The 21459-nt window shown below is 35.9% G+C and overlaps 1 long non-coding RNA gene across 3 annotated transcripts in view; it reads left to right on the forward strand.

Annotated features, from left to right (window-relative positions):
• The window catches only part of LOC116228778 (uncharacterized), a 153660-nt gene that overhangs the window by 117362 nt on the left and 14839 nt on the right, over window positions 1–21459 (forward strand). For 2 of the 3 annotated variants that reach the window (XR_016467341.1, XR_004166864.2), the window contains one exon: window positions 19539–19714. The exons of the other annotated variant lie outside the window; for it this stretch is intronic. This is a non-coding gene — a long non-coding RNA (uncharacterized LOC116228778). The remainder of the gene's footprint in view (window positions 1–19538; window positions 19715–21459) is intronic. 3 annotated transcript variants of the gene reach the window in all.

A 21459-nucleotide genomic window follows, 5' to 3' on the forward strand; every position in this document is an offset into this window, starting at 1 on the left:
TCAACTTATCTCTCATAGGGGCGTAACAAAGTAGTTTGATGTATGGTGTAGGAGACCAAAAATTTAGGAGAAATGCATACATTCAGGCTATTAGGTAAAGTCTGGCTATGATTTTAACCCCAGAAAAAAAATGAAAATTTATTGCTCCTACATATCATAAGTTGTTAGTCAACTAGATGGAATGGAAAAGTGTAAAATTTTATAATTGATTATTTCAGTTATGTAACTTGGATGTGCATGAAGGAGGCCCTGCAGAGTTTAACTGTATACTTGTTTCCACTTTTAGCATCATTATAAATGATGTGGAAGTGTACAGATCATTCAAACTGGTGAAATTTGCAGAGATAGAATGGCAGATTACTGATGAAATATGTGTCAGGTGGAAAAATAACCACATGTTAAAATTACTACAAGTTATCTTTCAGTGGCCAAGGACAGTGCTGCATATCTAGGAAAAAAATAATTGTGGAATAAAAGAGTGATCTGGGCTCTCTAGTCTAAGAAATAACTCCAGAAATAATTTATTGGTGAATATGCTGATGTGTTCATGTTCTTAATGCAAAGCTGTGGTCCATAAGGTTGATGAGATCTATACGTCCCCTTACAGAAAACTTTGTTTAGGAATAAAGGAATAGATAAATTACATATTTTATACAAAAGCAATAAATCCTGAAAGGATGTGTCCATTCCTAATACCCACAATTGAAATTAATATAGTAAAATATGGAGAGCTTGAGAAAAAATGCACTACAGTAATTTTCTTCCATTACCTGTCAGTTAGCTCTAGAATAAAAATGTCAGTGACTGACTTCCAGTAGTTGAAAGTGGATGGGAGAAGGCAAGGAATTGAATGCTCTTTTGCAGTGAGAACATTTAATCATGGAATAGCTTTCACCAAGGAAGATACTAAACCAAGAGAGAATATTTTTGGCAAAAAAATCTGTGATTCTAGATCAGTGGATGTTTAACTAAAGTCAAATGTATTGTTAGAAAAAATAATTGTACATTGGAAATAGTCTGATGCAAAGCTGATAACCAGGAACAACATTGCAGAATGGCCTTTGCAGCTGATCATTTTCTGTACTTGGAAGTATTAAATTATGCTTTTAGCCTACAATGCTAAAGCAAGTCACATATCATTAGTGAAATACTGAAGTCTGTGATCACAAAAACATGGTAATTTCTGCTTACATAGGCCATCCATGGCATTGATGTATCAAGAGGAAAATAACATGGAACTCATCTGCATCTCGCATGCTCTAACTTCCAGAATACCTGAATGAACAGATGAGTAAAAATTCATTGTGCATATTAATTATAGTGACTTAAAAGAATGTAGATATGGTGAGCACACAGTGTGTCAGATCTGTGTTGTAACTTGGATAAGATTTCTTATCTAAGAAGCACCAGATTGTTGATATCATCTGCTCCTAAGTTGCACACTGAAGTATTACAGGACCTAGATACCCTCACTTTCCTGCCCTGAATCCCATTAAAGTTGTTGGAATTTAAACATTTCTTGCAGTTATTCATCCCTCTAGTTCCTCAGTGTAATGTGCTTAAAGAAAGCAATTGTGTTTAAAGAAAAACTTCAGTGTGATTTTAAAATCAGGATACATTGTTGTCACAACGGATTCTAATTTTCAAGTTCTCTCTCAGCTTGGTTCTTGAGTTTAGTCCTTCACATATATTCACCGAGTGCAATGCATTTCTGCTTAACAGGGATTAATATGACTTGGTTTTCTTTTGATCAAAGTCTGCTGGACATTTTTCTGAGCTATTCTGAGAGAAACAAGTCCTTGTGCTGCCTCTCTACAGAGAATATTTCCCATGAATAAGAATGCTGCCTATTTTTCACTGACTTCCGTGTTTCTATTCCTTAGAAACATAATTTAATGTTTGTGTGTTATCATACAAAATGTGTAATGTGCAGCATCTTGTTTCCACAAAACCCCTGTGGAGACAATAATAAGATATAAAGTTGCAATTACATGTATTATATGGGATCGATTAGACTAGCTAGGAACACGTATCTGCATTTAAAACAGCTCAACCTCATTTTCAGTGCCTTTGATAATGAAATTTCTATTTATCTTCAGCATTTTTCATCAATTGATTTCAGTGTACCTAATCATTTAGGGTATCATGTTCAAAAGTTTACTAAGAAAATGAGTCTCAATATAATAAAATCTCTGTAGGACAAGGAGATTCTCAGCTGATAGCACAAGTAGGCCCATGAGCACAATTCAAATCCACCTTCTCGCTAGTGCAGGAAACAAACTAGAGGTGCATTCTCTGTAATGTTTTCTCTTCTGTTTGTTTCTGGTAGTAATCCTTGACTCTGGTTAGAGTTTTGTGGGCTGGTTTTAATTTCAGGTAAGCGTTTGCTTAGAGAAGCTAAAAGAAGCAGTGTTGTCCCTTGCAGTGTAGCTTGCTAGAAAATCATAATATGATGAGACAGATATTTGTCGCATAATGACTACAAGCAGTTGTCTGGTCTGTGTTTATATTCCACATTGAACATAGGATGATTACAGAATATTAAAACAGAGTATAATTTCTGTGCATAACTAATTTTTTTAGTTTTTTTTGTTTGTGTTTGTTTGTTTGGTGGTGATATTGTTGGCTTTTAATTCAAAAACCTGCTGCAGAGTAAAGATTCTGATTAGTATCTAGTATTTGTGTTGTGTGTTTTCTTCTAGGAAATTGGCTTTTGGGCATTAGACCATTGCTTAGACCCTCACTGCTGTGGTCTCATTAAAAAAAAAATAAAAATCTGAAAGTTTAAAAATTATATAAAGAATACTTTAAACATTTGGCTTCATAGAGTTCAATAAGAAAGGTCTATTTCTAAGCTTGTGTTTTTTGTTTACTTTTGTTTTTATAATCTTTCTGTGGACTTTTTTTTTTTTTTTTTTTTTTTTCCTGTTTTGGTAAAAGCAAGAATTGAGGTCACTTGTTTTAAGACAGGTGTGGAGCTGATGTAACATGTTGAATATTGTTTTAAAGTGTATCTGAAGACGTCTGGATATCTTTCTGACAGTACTGCCCACTGACAGACCATGTTGTTAGATATGGGGAGCTCGGGTTTTTCATCACCTAAGAGGGTCAAAAACATTTGGATTGATAAACTGCTTTTGGATTTTTTGGTGTAGTGCCTCTAATGGTAGACAAATTGTTACTGCCATAATGTGGTCTTGAAACAAGTTGTATGTTTGCCTCAATCTCTCTGAAGTATACATTTTGCATGCTTTTCATTTGCTAGGTACTAGGTGTGACTGTTTTGTTTTTAATAATTTCAAATTTCTTAGTTTTAATAATTTCTCGAAGATGCTATAGATCCAAAACACAGGAACAAAACTGTGCTAGTAAAACAAATGGTCTACACTGTACAAGGGCTTTGGTAGCTGCAAGTATACACATTTGTAACAGAATATTTTATTATTTGGAACCTGATAAATGATCAGATATTAACAAAAATATTTCCTTTTCTGGAAAAAAGATAGGATAAAATGAATGTTTTATCTGAATGATTTATTTTCTTAGCAATTTCTCTTGTAACATAAATGATGTATCAATTCCAGTTTATGATGAACAGGTAAGTTAATCTGGCACAAATATTCAAAAGATCTTAAAGAACACACCTGAGAATGTAATTTAATTGTCTAAAGTATCACAATTGCAAGGGTAGGCTTCAGGTCAGATCATGTGTTTTACAGAGACAGTCTTCTTAATTAGCTGCATACGACATAAGATATACTGTAAAGGCTGTATGATTATTTTACCAGATTGAACAGATACTTTCTCATTGGGTAAGTAGTTAAGTGTTTGGTTTTCCAGAGCAGCATAGAATACTGTTTGAACAAGAAGTTTTACAAGCATTATTAACTTATCTGCCTTATATAACTGAATCTAGAGCTATTAGTCCAACAGAATTACAACAATCTTGTTATTGATTTAACAAACGGAGACATTTGAGTGGCTTTTATAAAATCACACTGGTAAAGCAGAATCCTCTTTATAACAGGTAGCATGGAGGTATCAGATCAGATGTGAAAATGAAAATGCTATCTAGCAGATGGGTCAAAATATTTCCTAAAAAAAAATGGAAGAACAGGAATCTAAAAGTCATGTATTGAGTAAGTAATATAACATTTTACGCATTCCTATGATCAGTTTTTGTTCTACCCTTCTGAAGGGCTGAATTTAATTTATAGTAAAGTATTTATTCCCAACCTACACATGTAGTGAAGTCAAATTGAACTCTCTTGTGAATCCTGATCTCCTATAGACGGTTTCATTATAAACGAAGCATATATTTCTAATTAAAATCAATAAAACAAAATACTCAACCTGTCCCTGTATTATTGAACTGGATGTAAGTGCTTTTAAAATACTGTTGTGAAACCAGTGTCTTAGCATGATTTGGGGTTTAACCAAAATCCATTATTAGATCAAATTTTTATGGTCTCATTTACTCCACATTTTGAGACACAGTGGCATGGTATAGGTCTGAAGGTTACGTAACCAGGATCCTCAGGGTCCTACTTCTGTCTCTGCCACCAGTTTTCACTATGTCCAGGAAAGCCATTACCTCTCTGTGCTTTGTGTTACTGGTCAGTGAAATAGGTGTAATTCTACCCTTCCTTAACAGTTGCTTTGAGTTCTGCCAGTGTGCCATGTATTGCACTATCATCTTCCTACATTCTGTAATACTATTCATTATAATGTGGAAGAAAGCTGTTAAGCTATAATTAAGAAAGCTCTATGTGAGTATGCTGAAGTCCAAAGGAAGACCAACACAGAAAGATAAAGATGTTGTATGTTTGTTTCTAAAGATTTCTAAGGATCATGCTGAAAGTCTGTCCAGAGGCTGAACAAGATGTGGTAGGATTTTTGGATGGCTCTGCTTTGACAACCAGAGATATATAGGTTTGACAGTTCATGAGCGTAATAACTTGTAGCTTAACTAAGTTGAGTTTGAGACTCTTGTTCCCAATCTACAGATATTTCTAATGTAAGAAGTTGAAGGTGTGCATGTTAGGTAAGTTTTATATGGAGGTAAATGGCAAACTGAGTTTCACTGTTCTTCCAGTAATTTTTTTTCCCCATGTGTGTTCTGGGAAAGGTCTACCTGTTGTAGCAAATTCTCGATGGAGGGATGGCTCATAATCATACCATAACATGACTAATTTTATATCAATATGTTAATCGTTTATAGAAGACCTAGTCATGAGATATAATCATGTATCAAAGGACAGTTCATCTCTGAATGCATATACCATCTTGTGAGCAGTCAGCAAACCATATGGACTTTGTTACTGAGGAGTGAATGGAGTTTCAGTGCTGTTGTCTGTGCTCTGGTACTACCCTGTGATCCTTTTTTATTTAAGATAGCTGATAGATCCCACAGTGTCAGTGGTGAAGTGAGTCTCCTTCCCCTGACTGTAAGGACATCATCCATCAGTGCCGTTAAAGCTATCATCTTGCTCCATGTTTGTGAAGGAGATATGTGAAGTGTTCACACCTTTCAGTTTGCCAGTAAATGACGATAGACATCAGTTTGTATCTCGTGAGTTTGAAACTTTCATGAAGATGAATGGAGTGTGTCACATCAAATAAGCTCAGTGCCATCCACTACTGTACTGGGATACCTTCAGCGCTCCCCTGGCATGGATTGCATTTCACCCATATCAAACATAGCTATTGAAATAACATAGCTACTTTCATTATTAAAAGAAGATGTTGGTATCATTTACTGCAGGTTTGTTTTCTTTTTATGAGTATTTATTATCTTTAATCAAGTGTAATATTAATAGTGATATATACTTTCTGTATCCCTATGTCTACAAATTTCATGTTGATTGCCTCTTCAAAAACATAAAAGTCTGTGTTGAGTTAATTTTCTTTTGCATTCATGCTTTCCATTTTTTGCTTTTTCCATGATCAGATTTTGGTCAATTCTGTGTTAATTCACTGCATTGGAAGTGGACACCAAGAAGTTTAAGCAGTAGAATAAGCAGGACAATACCTACATACATAGAAATCTATTACTTTTTTAAAAAGCCATTCAATTCAGTGTAGCTTCAGTTTACCTCTGTCATAGCAGAGCCACAAATGTCAGGGTGAGGGAAGCAGTATGTGAACAAAACAGTGATTTAAAAAATAAATGCTGTCATTGATTAGCCTGGGTTTTCTATGTATTTGTGTACATGGGAAGTCTCGGACTGCGTGTGATAATTCTGTTCCCGTGTTCTGGTAATGCTTTCCAGGATAGGTTTTCTGCAATTCCCTATATTTAAAGCAAGAACAGTAGACAACAGTGAGACCTACACGGAGAACCGAAAACCATTTGGCTGCTAGCATAAACTGAACAAAAGTGTTTTCCTCGCATATCGTGGAAAGCTTGCTAGCAACTTCTTTTCATTCAGAGTCTATCACCCTTTTTCATAATGGATTGTGAGAATATTTTAAGCATAGATTATATCTGCACATTTTCTATTTCCTTCTGGGGTATATCTTGCCTTCCTCGAAGTATAGCTAAAAACTTGCCCTTCTTCTGGTTTTGCTAACCCTGTTTTGTCTCACACTTGAAATTATATTATAAACTCTTATGTGGCAGGGCCCGTTCCTTCTTACTCTAGTGTGAAGTGCATAGTATAATTTCATGTACTGTAAAGCTAATGGTAAAAGTTTTTTGTTTTTTTTTTTTGTTTGTTTGTTTTTTGGTTTTTGGTTTTTTTAAAGCCTTTTGGTTATATGCAGTTCTGTGAATGTCTGTGATACTGATTTCCATGGTTTAAAAGAATGGGCTATGTGACACATTCTCAAGTTAAATGATTCTAAAAGTAAGTTTTCTTGTCCAGTAAAGCAAGCTGAAGGAAAGTAGGAATGTAAAGAAGCATTTTTAATGCAAATAATCGCAAGAAGAATTTGAATTATGATAGGAATACCTTGCCATGACCAAAAGTCTGCAGCAGAGTGAGGAATAGAGCTCAACTTTTCTAGATTTCAACCTAGTGATCTTGTTCCTCATTCACAGTTATATGTTTTGCATAAGAAAGCAGAAAAAGGTCTGAGAAGTTTCACTTTTTAGATCCTTTGATATTCTGATTAAGACATTTCTCCAAATTACTTTTATTACAGTTTTACTGAAAGAAGGAATTTTGAATGGCTTTTTTTTTATGTCTTTATGCAAGAGGAAACAAAGAACGCTGCTGTCATGCAAAATCATACTAGTGTTCGTGAGTTTATTAGCAGTGTCAAGATTTCTTGGTTCAGCTTCTGAGTTTGTGTGGAAATGCAGTTTTTTAACTGTACAGAGCATGGTCAAACACATAGCATTGAGATGTAGCTTGGCTAAGTGTGTGCATCTTGGGTCTGCTCCGTTAAAAACCTTGGGTTTGATTTCTGCTGCGCCACAAATGACAGCTCCTGAGTTAATCCATCTGCAAAATATGGCAAATGATACTTGTCTCTTTCTTAATGAGGCCTTGCTGCATAATAAGGGTTATGTAGTGCATAGAATTATTAACATCAGATAAAGAGCTGCAGCTAGAACTTGTGGCTCACTGCCCATCATATTTTTGCTAGGCCAAAGGGTGCTTTACAGAAGTAATTTACTTGTATACTCTGGAGCTATGTATGAGTTTTTGCAAGGCTTAGAGTATAATAGATGTGATTAGCATATCAGGAGTACTATAGAGCTCTGGGCAGTTAAGAGCTCAGTGTGCTGGGAACAAAAAACTCAGTGGAGTTGGCATGTCAGGAACTGTAGGGTTCAAGCAGTCATACTACACGTTTAGATCATTAGTGGGAATGGCTGAGTGGTTCTAGCTGAAGCTATAGGGAGAGCAGAGAAGAGGTAACTCTGAGGTGGAAAGTGTAGATGATTGTAGCCCAAAGTATTAATGTTTGGCAAAATTAAAAGTAGAATTATGTAACTAAATATTGATGGCTACTTACTGAAATGGTTTACCCTGCTGAGGAGATTCTTTCTGCGTTAGGTGCTGTTAGGTGCTGGAATAAAATGTAGTTAATAAGGGCTATTTTGCATAGAGATTGTCGAGGAATGGTTGATTTGGTTATGATTTGTAAGGAAAATATGGTGATACGAAACCCTAGCTAATGTTCATCATTACAATTTGGTTGAAACTCATTTAGATGCAACTTATGAGCAGTCTGAGGAAGGAGTCCCATGAGAGATAGGTTCAGGTTGAAATCTGCTCACTGAGGTGGATAGAAAGTCTGGGCATTTTCTTTCTACTTTTGTCTCTCTTGCATTACCTCCCCTTAGTTTCCCAACACTGTTGATAGTCTGAGGAAAACTGACTAAAGTTGGATCCATTATCCATGGAAAGTGTAGAATAAGACTCATTTATATCTACTCTTCTTTTTCTTTGTGAAACAGTAAATCGCTGTCTAGCTCTTCCTAAAGTAGGGAAGGGTTAAGGAGCATTTAACTAGTGAGCTTTCAGTATATTTGTATCTGTGCAAATATGTTGCACATATTTTCTTTTTCACTGAAGTTATCAGTAAAACCCCACATGCTGTAAGGTGCTAATATAGTGTGGCAGAGTTAAGTGTATCAGAGGAAGAGGAAAGTTAAAGGACTGTCATATGTAAGCTATCAGGGCAATTATATTTTTAAGTGGTGCCTTAAATTGGTTACTTGAACTTCGATTCCAGTTTGTGTAGAAGAGGCACTGTAAAATAATTTATATGAAAGCCTCAACCTTTTGTTTAAGTCATCAGCACATAAAGCATTTTAAGTTTGCTTTTTTTTTATTGTTGTAATCCCATAATCTATGAGACACACTTGGTCATGAAGTAGCTTGTTATTAAAATATAATATCATGTTCATCTGTGATTATTATTTTAATTCAGTGCTTGGTTGACTTATACAAAGCTGCCTGAACTCTTTCAGTAACCACTCTCCATTTGCCTACGTTACATTTAATTTATACCAAGATGATAAAAAATTTGATTTATTTTACAACAGATCAGTAATTGTGCTCTACAAATAAGTCCGTAATGATAATCAACAGCATTTTCATCATAATTTAATTTGTCTTCTCCCGAGAGGTAGTTAAATGCAGTAATAATAACACTACTGTTATGGACTCTGCTGCAGTTAATCATGGCCTGAATATGCAGACAGCCCCAATATTGTATTGACAGAAATTAAATTAACCATCAGCTTGGGCAATCAGTGGCTGTACAGCTATTAAAAGTAATAAAGGCAACAAACCCCAACCATAGCCAATTACATTTTGACGTATACACGAAGAAAGACAGATGCTTTTGATTTGAAACTTTTATTTCATTGGAAGTAAAGAAGACATATCTTTTCATATACATTATTTTCCATGCCTTAATTAACCAATAATACACACCCCAGACTAAGAATCAGGCTGACATAATGTAATATCACAGGTATATTTTAAATATCTCCTAACCCAAACATTTCCTTTTCTCTTTGTACAGTGGTTTCAGATGGCATGCTGCTATAAAGGATATAGATCAAAATGCATAAACAAGACAAGGTGCAATGAGCATTTAAAAACAATTTGAAGTGATTAGAAAATGTAACCTATTGAGTTTGAGTCTGTCATGTTTTTCTTAGAATCCTACTGAAGTGAAAAGTAAAAACTCTCAAATTTTCTAGAAAGATTAATGACTTTGGATATGTTTTGGGGGGAGGAAGGAAGAAAGAGTTATTAATTTCAGTAATGTAAGCAAGTGATACACACTTCAATTTTTTCTTATGTACAATGAACCACGAAGTAACTTGCTCAAAGTTACTCATATGTTCTGTCTAGAAAAAGAATAGTTAGACCTGTAAATGTATTTCAAGTGGCTAGTTGTTTATGTAAATATTAAACAAATTTAATTTAAAATATTTATATGCACTTTTATATTTAATATAAAATGATAATATTTATGTATATTTAAAGGGAAATAGAATAGTTCACAGAGATTTTTGGATATTTTATCAGAACACAAGAGATTTATGTTAATAAGTTGTAGGAGTTAGCAATTAACAAAATCTGAACTTCTGTTTTTTTTTTTTTTTTTTTTTTTTAAGTTTGCCTTATAGAAGCTGCCGTAGTTTTACAACTTGAAAAGCTTGTATTTCAGCTTATTGTAATTTATATCTTATGGTGAAAACAGTATCTCAGAGTGCAAATGAAATAAAAATATCATATCTCATTATTCCTAATGAAAACGAAGCCCAGCAAATATCCAGAGTGTTTTGAGACTTATCTGTCATTTTAGACAGCATTTCATGATGAGTTACCAGGTGTACCAATAAATTCCCTAAGAACATGAAAAACTTGGAATTTGTTTCAGTGAAATAATGACTTTCTCAGACAGATAACAAAAGTCACTGTGTTTTAAAGGGAAGAAGCTTTATCAATCATCACTATGGTTGCGTAAGCCCACTGCAATCTGTAACAGATTTAGTGCAGATTCAATGAAAAACACAAATACCTGCTTAATTTGACACATTTCTGAGCAATTTTCAGGGTAGGGACTTTAGCCAGGGGATGACAGTAATCCTTCACCTCTGAATATTTCTGCTCTTTAGACTTATTAAACTCAATAAAGTTAACTTACATAGAAAAATAGAATAATCTTGCAAGACCTATTAGATAAAATAAACTTGTGGTTTGTGTTATACTGGTCAAGCTAGGAGCTCAAGATTTTTAGATATTCCCTTCTGGCCATAAAAGCCATGAGTTGAAATTCTTATAAAGAGGTTTGGCCAAGGCAATGGCAGATTCTAGAGCAGCCCATACTGTACAGTTGAAGAGATAAAGATGATTTCAGTTTCAGTACAACAATGTATATTCCATGTAGCATGTATGTAAGTATGTATGCAATAATATGCTGTCATGCACTAGTGTTTAGACATAGGTTTGGGTATGCCTATGTAATCCAAAAATTCAGACTTCCTTAAGTTGTACAGAACTTAAACTTTCTTTTCCAGTTATCTTTCTTTGATCTAATTTTCTTAGACTTTACAAATTTTTTTTTACAAATTATTTTCTGAAGAACAATGATTTTGTAAATAGCTAGTACATGAGGGCCAATATCTATTATGACACTTCTTATGAGGAAAGTCAGATATATCACTCATGGCTATTTCAGTGATGATTTCTCTCCCCTCTGTAGCCATGAAGATACATGTCATAACAGAGATCAACTATCATTGTAATGTAATTTTTCTCTATACAGCATGTGTTGTAAATGGTGTTGATTGCTGACAGAAACTCAGAGGGTGGGAGATGTGATTTCTGGTATGCATGGGGCAGGAAACACAACATAGGCAGATTATATTATATTTGATGTGTATTTTCTTCTGCTCTCTAACTTTCTTACAGGCTGTTTGCAAGTTTCTGTAAAGCAATCCACCACATTAAAACACAATTGGGAAATTCTATTCCCCCAGACACTAACGTATTTTCACTTGTATTTATTGAGGGCATGCAAGAAAAGCAAGATACAGAATATGGAAGCAAGCAGCAAGTTACAACTGTATTAATTGTAAATTGATTCAACAGGATAGGAGTCCTATTATAATTATAAGGGTCCATGAGAAAATAAGAAACAATATTAAGCTGGCATGTAGAATGAGAGTTCTCCTATTGCCTTCAGCGTTAAATTAAACATCACAGTGTTTCATCCCTTACCATCTCTACATTTAAAAAAGTGAGCAACTTACTAGTATACAAAACAAAACAGCTGCAGCAGCAAAACAGCTGCTATTTCTTTGTTCTAAAATCATAGTGATCTAGACCAGTATGGATTTTTTAAAAAAATACAAACAGCAACCAATTAGACTAAGCCAAAAGTGAACCTAAACTAGGCCTAAACCCCAAAGTCTTCCCACATGCTTTGGAGTGTGCCATTTACGCTTGCTACAGAAAATTCATCTTGAGTTTCTTCAGCCTTCATTCAAAATGGTCTGATCAGGGTAAAGTTACCAGGAACATCCAGAAAGGGTTGCTGAGAGAAAACCTGAGACACAGTACACAAAAAGTATAGATCTCCTTTGACTTCCCTGGGACTTCTCTGTACCAGACAATAGTCAGCCCAGACACTAAGATATTGTATTCTCTTTTGCCTCGTGACGCATCAGTCCATTCTTCAGTCAGAGTTGGAGAGGAGAATGAGATGCATGTATGCTTTGCCTTACCATTTTCTTTATTTTTTATTTAGGGTGCTAAGATTGAGGTGTCTTATTTGCAACAAAAGGATTTCAGCCTGTCTTTGTCTCCAATTGCCAGAGGCTCTTTTGTTGTAACTGCTGCTCTTCAAACTCTAAAAAATGAACCATAGCCACCATCAAACCCTTCTATAAGGCTCCAGTGAGTGACTTTTACTCCAATAAATGTCACAAAAAATTGTAAAAAGTTGAGCAGTAAGTACTGTTCTAAGAGTCCAGTTCATAGAATCATATCATAAAATCATGGAATGGCCTGGGTTGAAAGGGACCACAGTAATCATCTAGTTTCAATATTTGTGGAATAATACTGTATCAAAACCTGCACAATTTTTACAGACATTTGCATGCATGTAGTCCCAGAATTATTTCTGTGCCTTCAGGAAGACAGCACTCATTCTTTCTTCATTTCCCAGTTTCATATACTTTATTTTAAATAATGATTAGAAAATGAAAAACCCCATGGTGATATTATACTAAGTAAATAATTATATTAAAATTAAGATCAGGAAATGAAAAGGATTAGATTCTTAAAACCACTTATATCAGCTATCTGATAGATAGCATTTTTCAGTCCAGCTTTTCTCATTGGACATGTAACTTATTATTAATATTTATGGATAAAATAAAATCAGAAGATATTGACATTGAATAGCTGCTACTTTAAACTGTTAACTTTTGCATTACTTCATTCTTAAATTGACAATCTTAATGTTACATTATCATATATTTCTCTGACTTGAATAAGTGACTATTTTAGAAACATTTATCAACAAGAATGAATTTTGAAATTGCTGTATTTGTGTGCATGCTCCATAGAACTGCATATATGTATGTAGCTCTGCTGTGTTATTAATCATGTGATAATTAAAAATATTTGTGTAAATTAAGAGCGATTGAGAATATACATATACAAAGAACAGAGAGATTGATGTGCAGTGATAATCATGGTTTTGAACTAAAAACTGTTTAAACAACCTGAAACTTTCATCGAAAAAGCAAAGCTTCTTCATGTTCTCTTCCTTTACTTTAGTGCAATATCAATTTTGTAAATGATACTTTAATTTGTGAGATTATAATGAGACCCAACAAATATAATTTCAGTGAAAGGAAGATTTTCTCTTTTTGTAAGCTGCTACTTAGTGTTTCTGTCTATGAAACTTCACTGGGGAGGAGAAGCAATGCAGGAAATACCATCTCATCATCTGTTTTGAAGCTTTTTGTTGTTTAAACAATTCATGGACATATTATAAACTGTCCCTTTATCGTGTTGCCTCTTTAATCTGGCTTTGCCTTCTATTCCACTGCAGTATTTCCCTTCTGTCCATGACATCATCTTAACTCTCAATAGGGAAAGGGGGAAAAGAGAGAGAGAAAGGGAAAGAAAAAAAAAAAAAACATAAAAACCCACAAACTCCCCCTTTTCTTGGCAACAGAAATACCTTTAAGTGTAACATAATTACCATCTCTCTGCCCTTTCTCCCCCCGCTGAGGCTATTCAGCAAACCCTACAACATACACTTAAATCTTCAACTTCTTAGAGACACTACACGCAGATGGGAAAGATTTGATTAAAATTACAGTGCTTTAGGTTCAACTTCACCTATTAAGAAAAAAAAAAAAAGGATTTGGTGCTGGACTTTTTTCCCTGAGAAATAACTAGGCCACAGTAATTACAGACAGGGCCCTGCTGTGCACCATGAATAGGATCCCTGGGGTGATATTTTCCTGTTACCTGTCTATGTAGGGCTGTTGACATCAACATGAATGATAACTATGCCAGGTTCTTTTTTGTGTGTGTTTTGTTTTATTTATTTTTTATTATTATTATTTTTCTTTTTATGCTTTAGAAATATGAAGGGAAAAGAAAAAAAAATGAAATAAGTTATAAGTGTTGTGATTTACATCTTTCTTCTGTTGAGGATGCTTTTATGCACTTTCTCATACATTTGTGAGATTATTTTCTTGAATTATTTTTCTTGAAGTTAAATTTTGGCCTTCATACAGTGAAGGGACCAACATAACGGTGTTGGCAAGAGCAGAGCATTGGACAGTGTGGAAGTCTAAATGTTACCAGTTTTCCCATATTCAAATTAGAAGGAGCTTTTGTTTTTGAGCATTGGCCCACTTTAAGACAATTGACTCTTACAATCAGATACTGTCCACAAAATTAATTATTTTTTTCATGTCAAGCTATATTAGACATTAAAATCTGCTTATTTTTGTTGTTTCAGCTTATCAAAATCCTGAACTATCCTGCAAAACTTTTACTCTCTGTTACACTGTATTGATGATATGGAGACTAGCATTTTAGCTGATGGCATATTCCAGGATTTGAACATTAGAAAGTATGTTAGAAAAGAATATCTGAATAAGAAAGGTAGGCAACTTGTCAGTATGTTCAAATGGGGCAAATGAAAAATAATGGAAGACTAGATTGAATCTGCCTGTAACTGGGAGAATGTGTATAAGGATAAAATGGAATTTTGAAGATCTACTTTTTGGAAGTTTTCAAAAAATGTAAAAAGTGTAAGACTGAGAAAAAAAAAATAGCCGTAGGAGATGGAAAAGAATACATGCAAAGCTTGTTGGAAGAAGCAGACAAAAGGCAGTGAGGAAAAAATCCTTGTCTCAGTCCTTTTTACTCTGTGTTTGTCAATGAAGTACTAAAATGTGTCCTAACTGAACAGCGGACAGTCTTATCAATTTGAGCTTTGGACTCAAATAAGTCAAAGAACCTCATAGCTTGGGAGTCTGAGAAAAAGGCAAGGTAAATGAATCTTTGTTCAGCTAACTCTTGACTGATATTTACCTTGAAACTGGCTACTATTGGCCAATGCATCCCTGAGAGAGCCTTTCTGAAAATCACGACCAGAGTCAGTGTTGGCTGCTCAGGATTATCTGGGAGATGCAGTCTGTTCCCAAACAAATAATCCTCATTCTATCCCAGCAGGGTCTTGGAATAGAAGAGAATCAGGTTGGTAAAGCTGCAAAGTAATTGTCTTTTGTGAATATCAATGAAAAAAATAGGTTTAGGTAGAGAACTGTACACTGAAAAGTCTCTAAGAATATTAATAGGCAACTGATTCATAACAGAATATTAACTAGAGAAGGAATTTCATGCAATGAATTGATCAGAGGTGGGAGCTAATAAATTGCTTGATTGAAAAGTGACATGTAAGCTCTGCTGATCCATGGAATTATGTAGTAACATGGAGCCAGACAAAGGGATGTAGAAAGAGGACTGGCATAGAACAAACATCTGAGAAAATAACCTTTGAGAGAATAATCTTTGCAGGATTGTGAATGGATAGGAGCAGGGCACAACTGCATTTGTCAAGAAGTGAGTAAACGATCTTACAGATCTCTAGATGAGAGGTAGGTGCCTGGATATCTTGCTCTGAATGGGATTCAGAAAGAATCTCAGCAAAACTTTGACTGTGAGGGCCTAGATGAAGCATTCTGAACTGAGTAAGATTCTGATTTTATGGACTTGAGTGACACATAGGCTGTGGATATTGTCCACAGTGCATGGGAAGAGTAAGGAGAAGCTCTGTCTTCTGTATGTTAAGATTGAGCTGACAAATAGGCATCTGCGAAGGGATGTGTGAGAGAAGAAGGCTTAGATTTTCCTTTGGACAGAAAAAGAGAGGCAGGTAATATAGAATTAGAGCAGTGCATGAGGTATCTGCATAAAGAAGCCCAGTTCTTACAGTTTAGCTGTAAAGGCACACTGACTGCAGTTGACTGACTGCAAAAATCCAATGCTGAAAAAGCAGACCTTGTATTTTTCTTTTTCTTTGCCCAAGTCATGATAAAGATGAGTTCTGCTATTATAACAACAAGCTAAAATAAAGACCGGATGATCGGTTATGAGAGATGGAGTATCAGGAATTAAAGAATAAAACTGGTGATGCTTGAATAAACAGGTGATCTGTGAAACTCCAGTGCCTTCCAGGAAAAGCAACTTCAGTGGAGGCTTGAAGGGCATGAAGGACTGTTTGAGTGAGGCCTAGTCACCCTCTACATATCTCTGGGGACAGTGGAATGGATATTAATGCTTATGACATTTCCTCTCTAATTATTAGAGAACCAAAAATAGTCAAAGGGCTGGAACACCTCTCCTACAAAGAAAAACTGAGAAAACTGGAGTTTTTTAGCCTAGAGAAGAGAAGGCTCTGGAGACAGCTTATTGTAGCCTTTTGATACCTAAAGGAGGCTTATGAAGTAGATGGAGAGAAACTTTTTAAAAGTTTCTGTGATAGGACTAGAGGATATAGTTTTAAAATGAAAGAGGAGAAATATCAATTAGATATACAAGGAACAAACTCTTCACTGTGAGGATGGTGAAGTGCTTGAAACAGGTTGCCCAAAGAAGTAGTGTTTACTCCATTCCTAAAAGAGTTCTAGGTCAGGTTGGATGGGGCTTTGGACAACCTGATCTTGTAGATGTCTCTGTCCATAGCAGGAGGCTTCAACTAGGTGGTCTGTAGGTGTCTTTTCCAATCTGAACTGTTCTATGATTCTAATTATTGAAAGGAAGGAGGCCAGAAGACCCTTGCTTGGAAGTCTCATGTAAACTCACTTTGTAAACTTCATGTAAACTTCGTTTTGTGCTGTTCCTGCTTTCTCACTTGGAGGAGCTATGAGTCTAATTTATGCAGTGCTGTGATTTGCTTATGAGCCTCATTCTCCATTCTGTTTTGTTTTGTTTTGTTTCCCATTCTCTTTGTGCATTCATGCAATGTTCTTTACCAGTTTGTTTTCCTATTAATTGCCTCATTCTTCTGTGGTGTCTTCATGCCATTTTCTGTCTCTTATCAGGTTATCTTCGGTTATCTTTGGTTATCTTCATCAGCTTATCTTTCGTTCCTCATCTGCTACAATGGTTATCCCTGTCTTTGGCAATCAATGCTGTATCAGGCTCTGAAGTCCAGAGATGGAGTTGAGCACTGTAAAGGCAGGGCAGATCTGTTTTCTGCCTCTTTGTTAGGTGAGAGATGGGCTTATGGACTTCTACAGGACAAGACTACTCTCCTTCCTCACTCTTTTCAACTCCCTAGGCCCTGTCCATCTCTCCTGTCTCAATTTCAGGACAGCATTTAAATGTGCCTGGAAGCTTTTAGATATCCTTCTCAGTTACTTATTTATTCCACCCCTCCTGGCCAAATGTGAAACATAACCCTTCATGTCATAGCTTGCCCTCCTTACTGATGAAAACTATCTTAGCTCACAATACATCTCCTTTGATAGAAAGTCTTCAGTACAGTTGAGATACTTTTCATCTGCTTGCTTGGTTTGGTATTTTTTGCAAGGAATTTGCTTACCAAGGCTGGATTTTTCCAAGCACTCTTGCAGCTCTCATGACAATAGGTTTGTGTATATTGTAGAGTGATGCAGAGCTGATCCAGTCATATTTAGTTCACATTAATCACATCCTTTTACTCAAAACAGTATAGCTCTGATCTAAACAATTAAGCTGGTGATGTTTAGACAAAGAGATTAATATAGCTCAGAAAAGCATAACCTTTGTCGATAGAGATGTTGTAAGATAATGAGTTTTATTCAGTGGGTTGGATTTGTAGAAAGGTGTGTTTTGGATGTAGACATCTAATTGTACACACTAAATCAGCAGGAGAATAAGCTTTTGTAGCCAGACAAGTTTCAGATGCATATATGGAGATATAAATATGAAATGATCTCAGTTTAGAGCTGATGTTTGAGACCGTGCAGAGAATGCAGGATGGGACCCACTGAATGAAGGGATAGACTAACAAGTAGAACAGTAAAAATATCTTTGTTTGCATTTAAAAGTATATACTTTTTCCTTCATGATTTATGTGGCTTGAAAAAAACCTACCAGCAGCAACAAAACTTTGATTTCTAAAGTAATACTGAAAACACATATTCTCTTCTTCATTTGTAATTGTATTACAGCTTCACCATGAACAAATTCCTGGACAACTTAGGAAACCATTTTTAGTTCAGAGAACAAATGAACCAGTTGAAATTATATTTATTCCATGACATACATATGATGCTTGACAAAAATTAGTATTGGATCAACTATCAATTTGAATTTAATAGGAATTTAATCCACTATTTTGAATTAATTAGATACTAATTAGATATTGGTTCAGTAGATATTAAATCTATGTTAAAATTCAAACAGCCAAAATGTTAAGAATATAACCTATTTTGAATGAAGCTTCATTGAGTGTTAGGTCAGTATTATTTGGATTATCATGAGTATCCCAGAAGCTCAATTTAAAGTTAAGCAACTGATCTCCTAGGTCCTAATTCTGTGTCCAACAGTCACAGAACTGGAAAAACCACTGTGCTCTGGTACCCGAGTCCCTGGAAAGTGGAATAACTGGAAGAAGTGAGATGATCACAGCAGATTCAAGGAAATTATACCTACTCCAGGTTTAAAATGCAGGAAATTCCTGCTATCCCTACTGCTTTGAGCCTCATAGTTATTCAAGAAAGCTTTATCAATCAGCTATCTGTAAATAAAAATTCACCTTAGATATATATTATCTAGTGTGCTTGTCTGCTGTCATAGCCAGCCTGTGCTGATTCAGAACAAGGCAGTTCTCTCCTGCTGCAGAGTACTTGTGCGTTTAGAAGAAATAAATCTTTCCTGACCAAATGAAGCCTTGAAGTATGGGTTTTGATATTACTGCTTGTCCAAATGCAGAATATGTAGTAATTTAAAAGAACTCCTTTATGGATCACACAGATGTACTGCCTGAAACAAAAGTCACCTCCTGAATTCTACCCCACTGGAATTTAAGATCTTGTCTATGTACTTTGCTCAGCGATGGTTATTTTCCACTTAAAATCTCCTGCAGCTGACTCAGAAAACCTCTTCAGAGCACTGATGTCATGGCCCCAGGCCTCTCCCCACCCTGTCTACAGCCCAGGATCCCATTTCAGCCATCAGTCCCTGACCTAGCAAGGCTGCAACAGCACTAGTCTCCAGTCCCCCACAGCCCTGCCCTACATGGCAATGGGACCTGCTAAGCCAGGCCCAAATATGGGCCTATGTCTTGTCCTTCCTCTGTCCCCACAGTGGTTTCCAATGCCCAGGGCTGAGGCTGTCCTGACTGCTCCTGGCTGCTCTGCTCCCATCTGGGGCCAGGCAATGCAGCCCTCAGTTACAGGCTTCCAGGTCTTAGAAACTCCTTATTGAGGAGTTTCATGCACATAATAAAATATCTTACACTGTGATGTTTGCATACTTTGTGAAATCACCTTACTTAGTTTTGGTCAGATCTGTGCTCAAACGGCTTTCCTTTCCCCACAGCCTTTGTGATAAGACTATCAGCTGTGGAGGATCCAACAGTCTAGGATGAGCCTTGTTGAGTTGGTGGGAGCTGCGATGCTGTAGTTGTCATCTGAATCATTTGAACTCCTTCATGAACAACTTAACGAAAGGAGAAAAAAATCTCAAGTGATCTCTCCACTTGTTCAATATATACGGTAATTTTTTTTTCTGTTATTCTGCCACTTACTGGGAGCAGTCACATTATCATTGTATTTCTTGGGTTTCAGAGTGCTGAGTTCCTCACATTTGGTACTGATAAGTTACTATTAATTCTCTTGGTTGCACTACAGTTACTTCTGTGAACTGCTGTTCACCACCAGTGGTAAACAAACAGGTCAGTAACAATCCGTTGCTTTACAAATGAAAATGTGGATTTTTGTAGATCAGATGTATTAATTGTGTTGGAACCGAGAGCAAAAAGTCCTGTGAATCTCCACATCTTTGCTGATGAAGTATTACCTGGTAAATTTGAATCTGATTTGTGCCTATATAACAAACTTAACTCAAGTGAAAACTAAGTTCGTTTGAATATGGTGCTTCATGACTTTCAGTGCTAAGGTCTTATACGGCTGGATTCAGTATAAAAATAGAATGAATCCATTTTAAATTAAATGTAGAAGTTTTTGCACAACTTCATGCAAAATAACTTCTTATAGTACTATGATTCTGTACAGTTTACTCTGTAACAGTTCTTTCAGGTAAAAGCTTAAAATTGGAGGTCATGTTTGCTCCTTATGAATATTAAATATCCCAGGATTATTTTCATAATCATGCGGATTCATAGTACGTCCTTGAGCAGAGAGATCTTTCCTCCAGTACTGGATAGCCCTACACCTCTGTGCAATCAAAGGAGCATCTATAAGGTGACACAGTGCTTTGAGACAGTCAAATTAGAGACACACTATAAATGTAGAAGAGTACATTTGGAAAGTGGAAAACTCATTGCAAATGCACTTGTGGAGCATACATTTCTTTGATTCTGTGTACGCTCTCTTTACGCTTTCTGTGGAGGAACTCTATATGCTTGGACTTGTCATTGTTGTGAGCTGGATAAGGAGACATATAGTACAGTTCCAGTTTTCCCCTATTCCATTCCCAGGAAGGATTATCTGTGGCTTCCAGGTTCTTATTGTGGCTTCTTAGATGTTGGTGAAAAGTGGGACTGTACTGGGATATTCTCATTTCTGTCATCCTGTAGGGATCTGTAGAGAATTTGAATTTCGTTGTGAGATTGCTTTCAGTAGAAGCTGGGCTAACAGGGAACCCAACTCTTTCAGTCCATGTACTACAAAAGATTTTGCCCTAGGAGCTGGTTGAACTTCCCACTTTACCTGCAAATATACAGGGATGATGACACCATGAATTAAAAGAAAAATGAATTCCCCTGTTTCCATCCTATAGACATTCACCAAGAAGAGTGTTAACCCATGGTGATTATCTCATTCTTTAAACATCTATTTACTTCAGTTATTTTTATTCCTCATCCTAGTGCTCTTTAGCCTTGAGTCACAAGAATTGGGTCTGGTCTGGCCTGACTCTGGAGCCACTATCTGAGGAATTCTGTGGCCATGTTGAGGATTAGGTTGGATATAAGGAAAAGTTTCTTCACCAGAGGGTGGTGGGCATGAAACATCCTCCCCAGGATCATGGCATCAAGTTTCTGGAATTCAAGATGCATTTTGTCAGTGTTCTCAGACATATGGTTCGATTCTTTGGGTGTTCTTGTGTGGAGACAGGAGCTGGACTTGATGATTGTTATGGATCTCTTTCAACTCAGGATATTCTGTGGTTTTATGATACTTTTAAATGGTAGTAAAAAGATTCTGCTGGTTCAGCATAAAGCTATTTCTTTACCTTTTTTCTTGAACAGGATAGTAGGGAGGGAAAAGCAGAATCATTT

This window comes from Phasianus colchicus, chromosome 5, assembly GCF_987193195.1.
Source record: "Phasianus colchicus chromosome 5, bPhaCol1.hap1.1, whole genome shotgun sequence".
In the NCBI taxonomy this organism is placed as follows: domain Eukaryota; kingdom Metazoa; phylum Chordata; class Aves; order Galliformes; family Phasianidae; genus Phasianus; species Phasianus colchicus.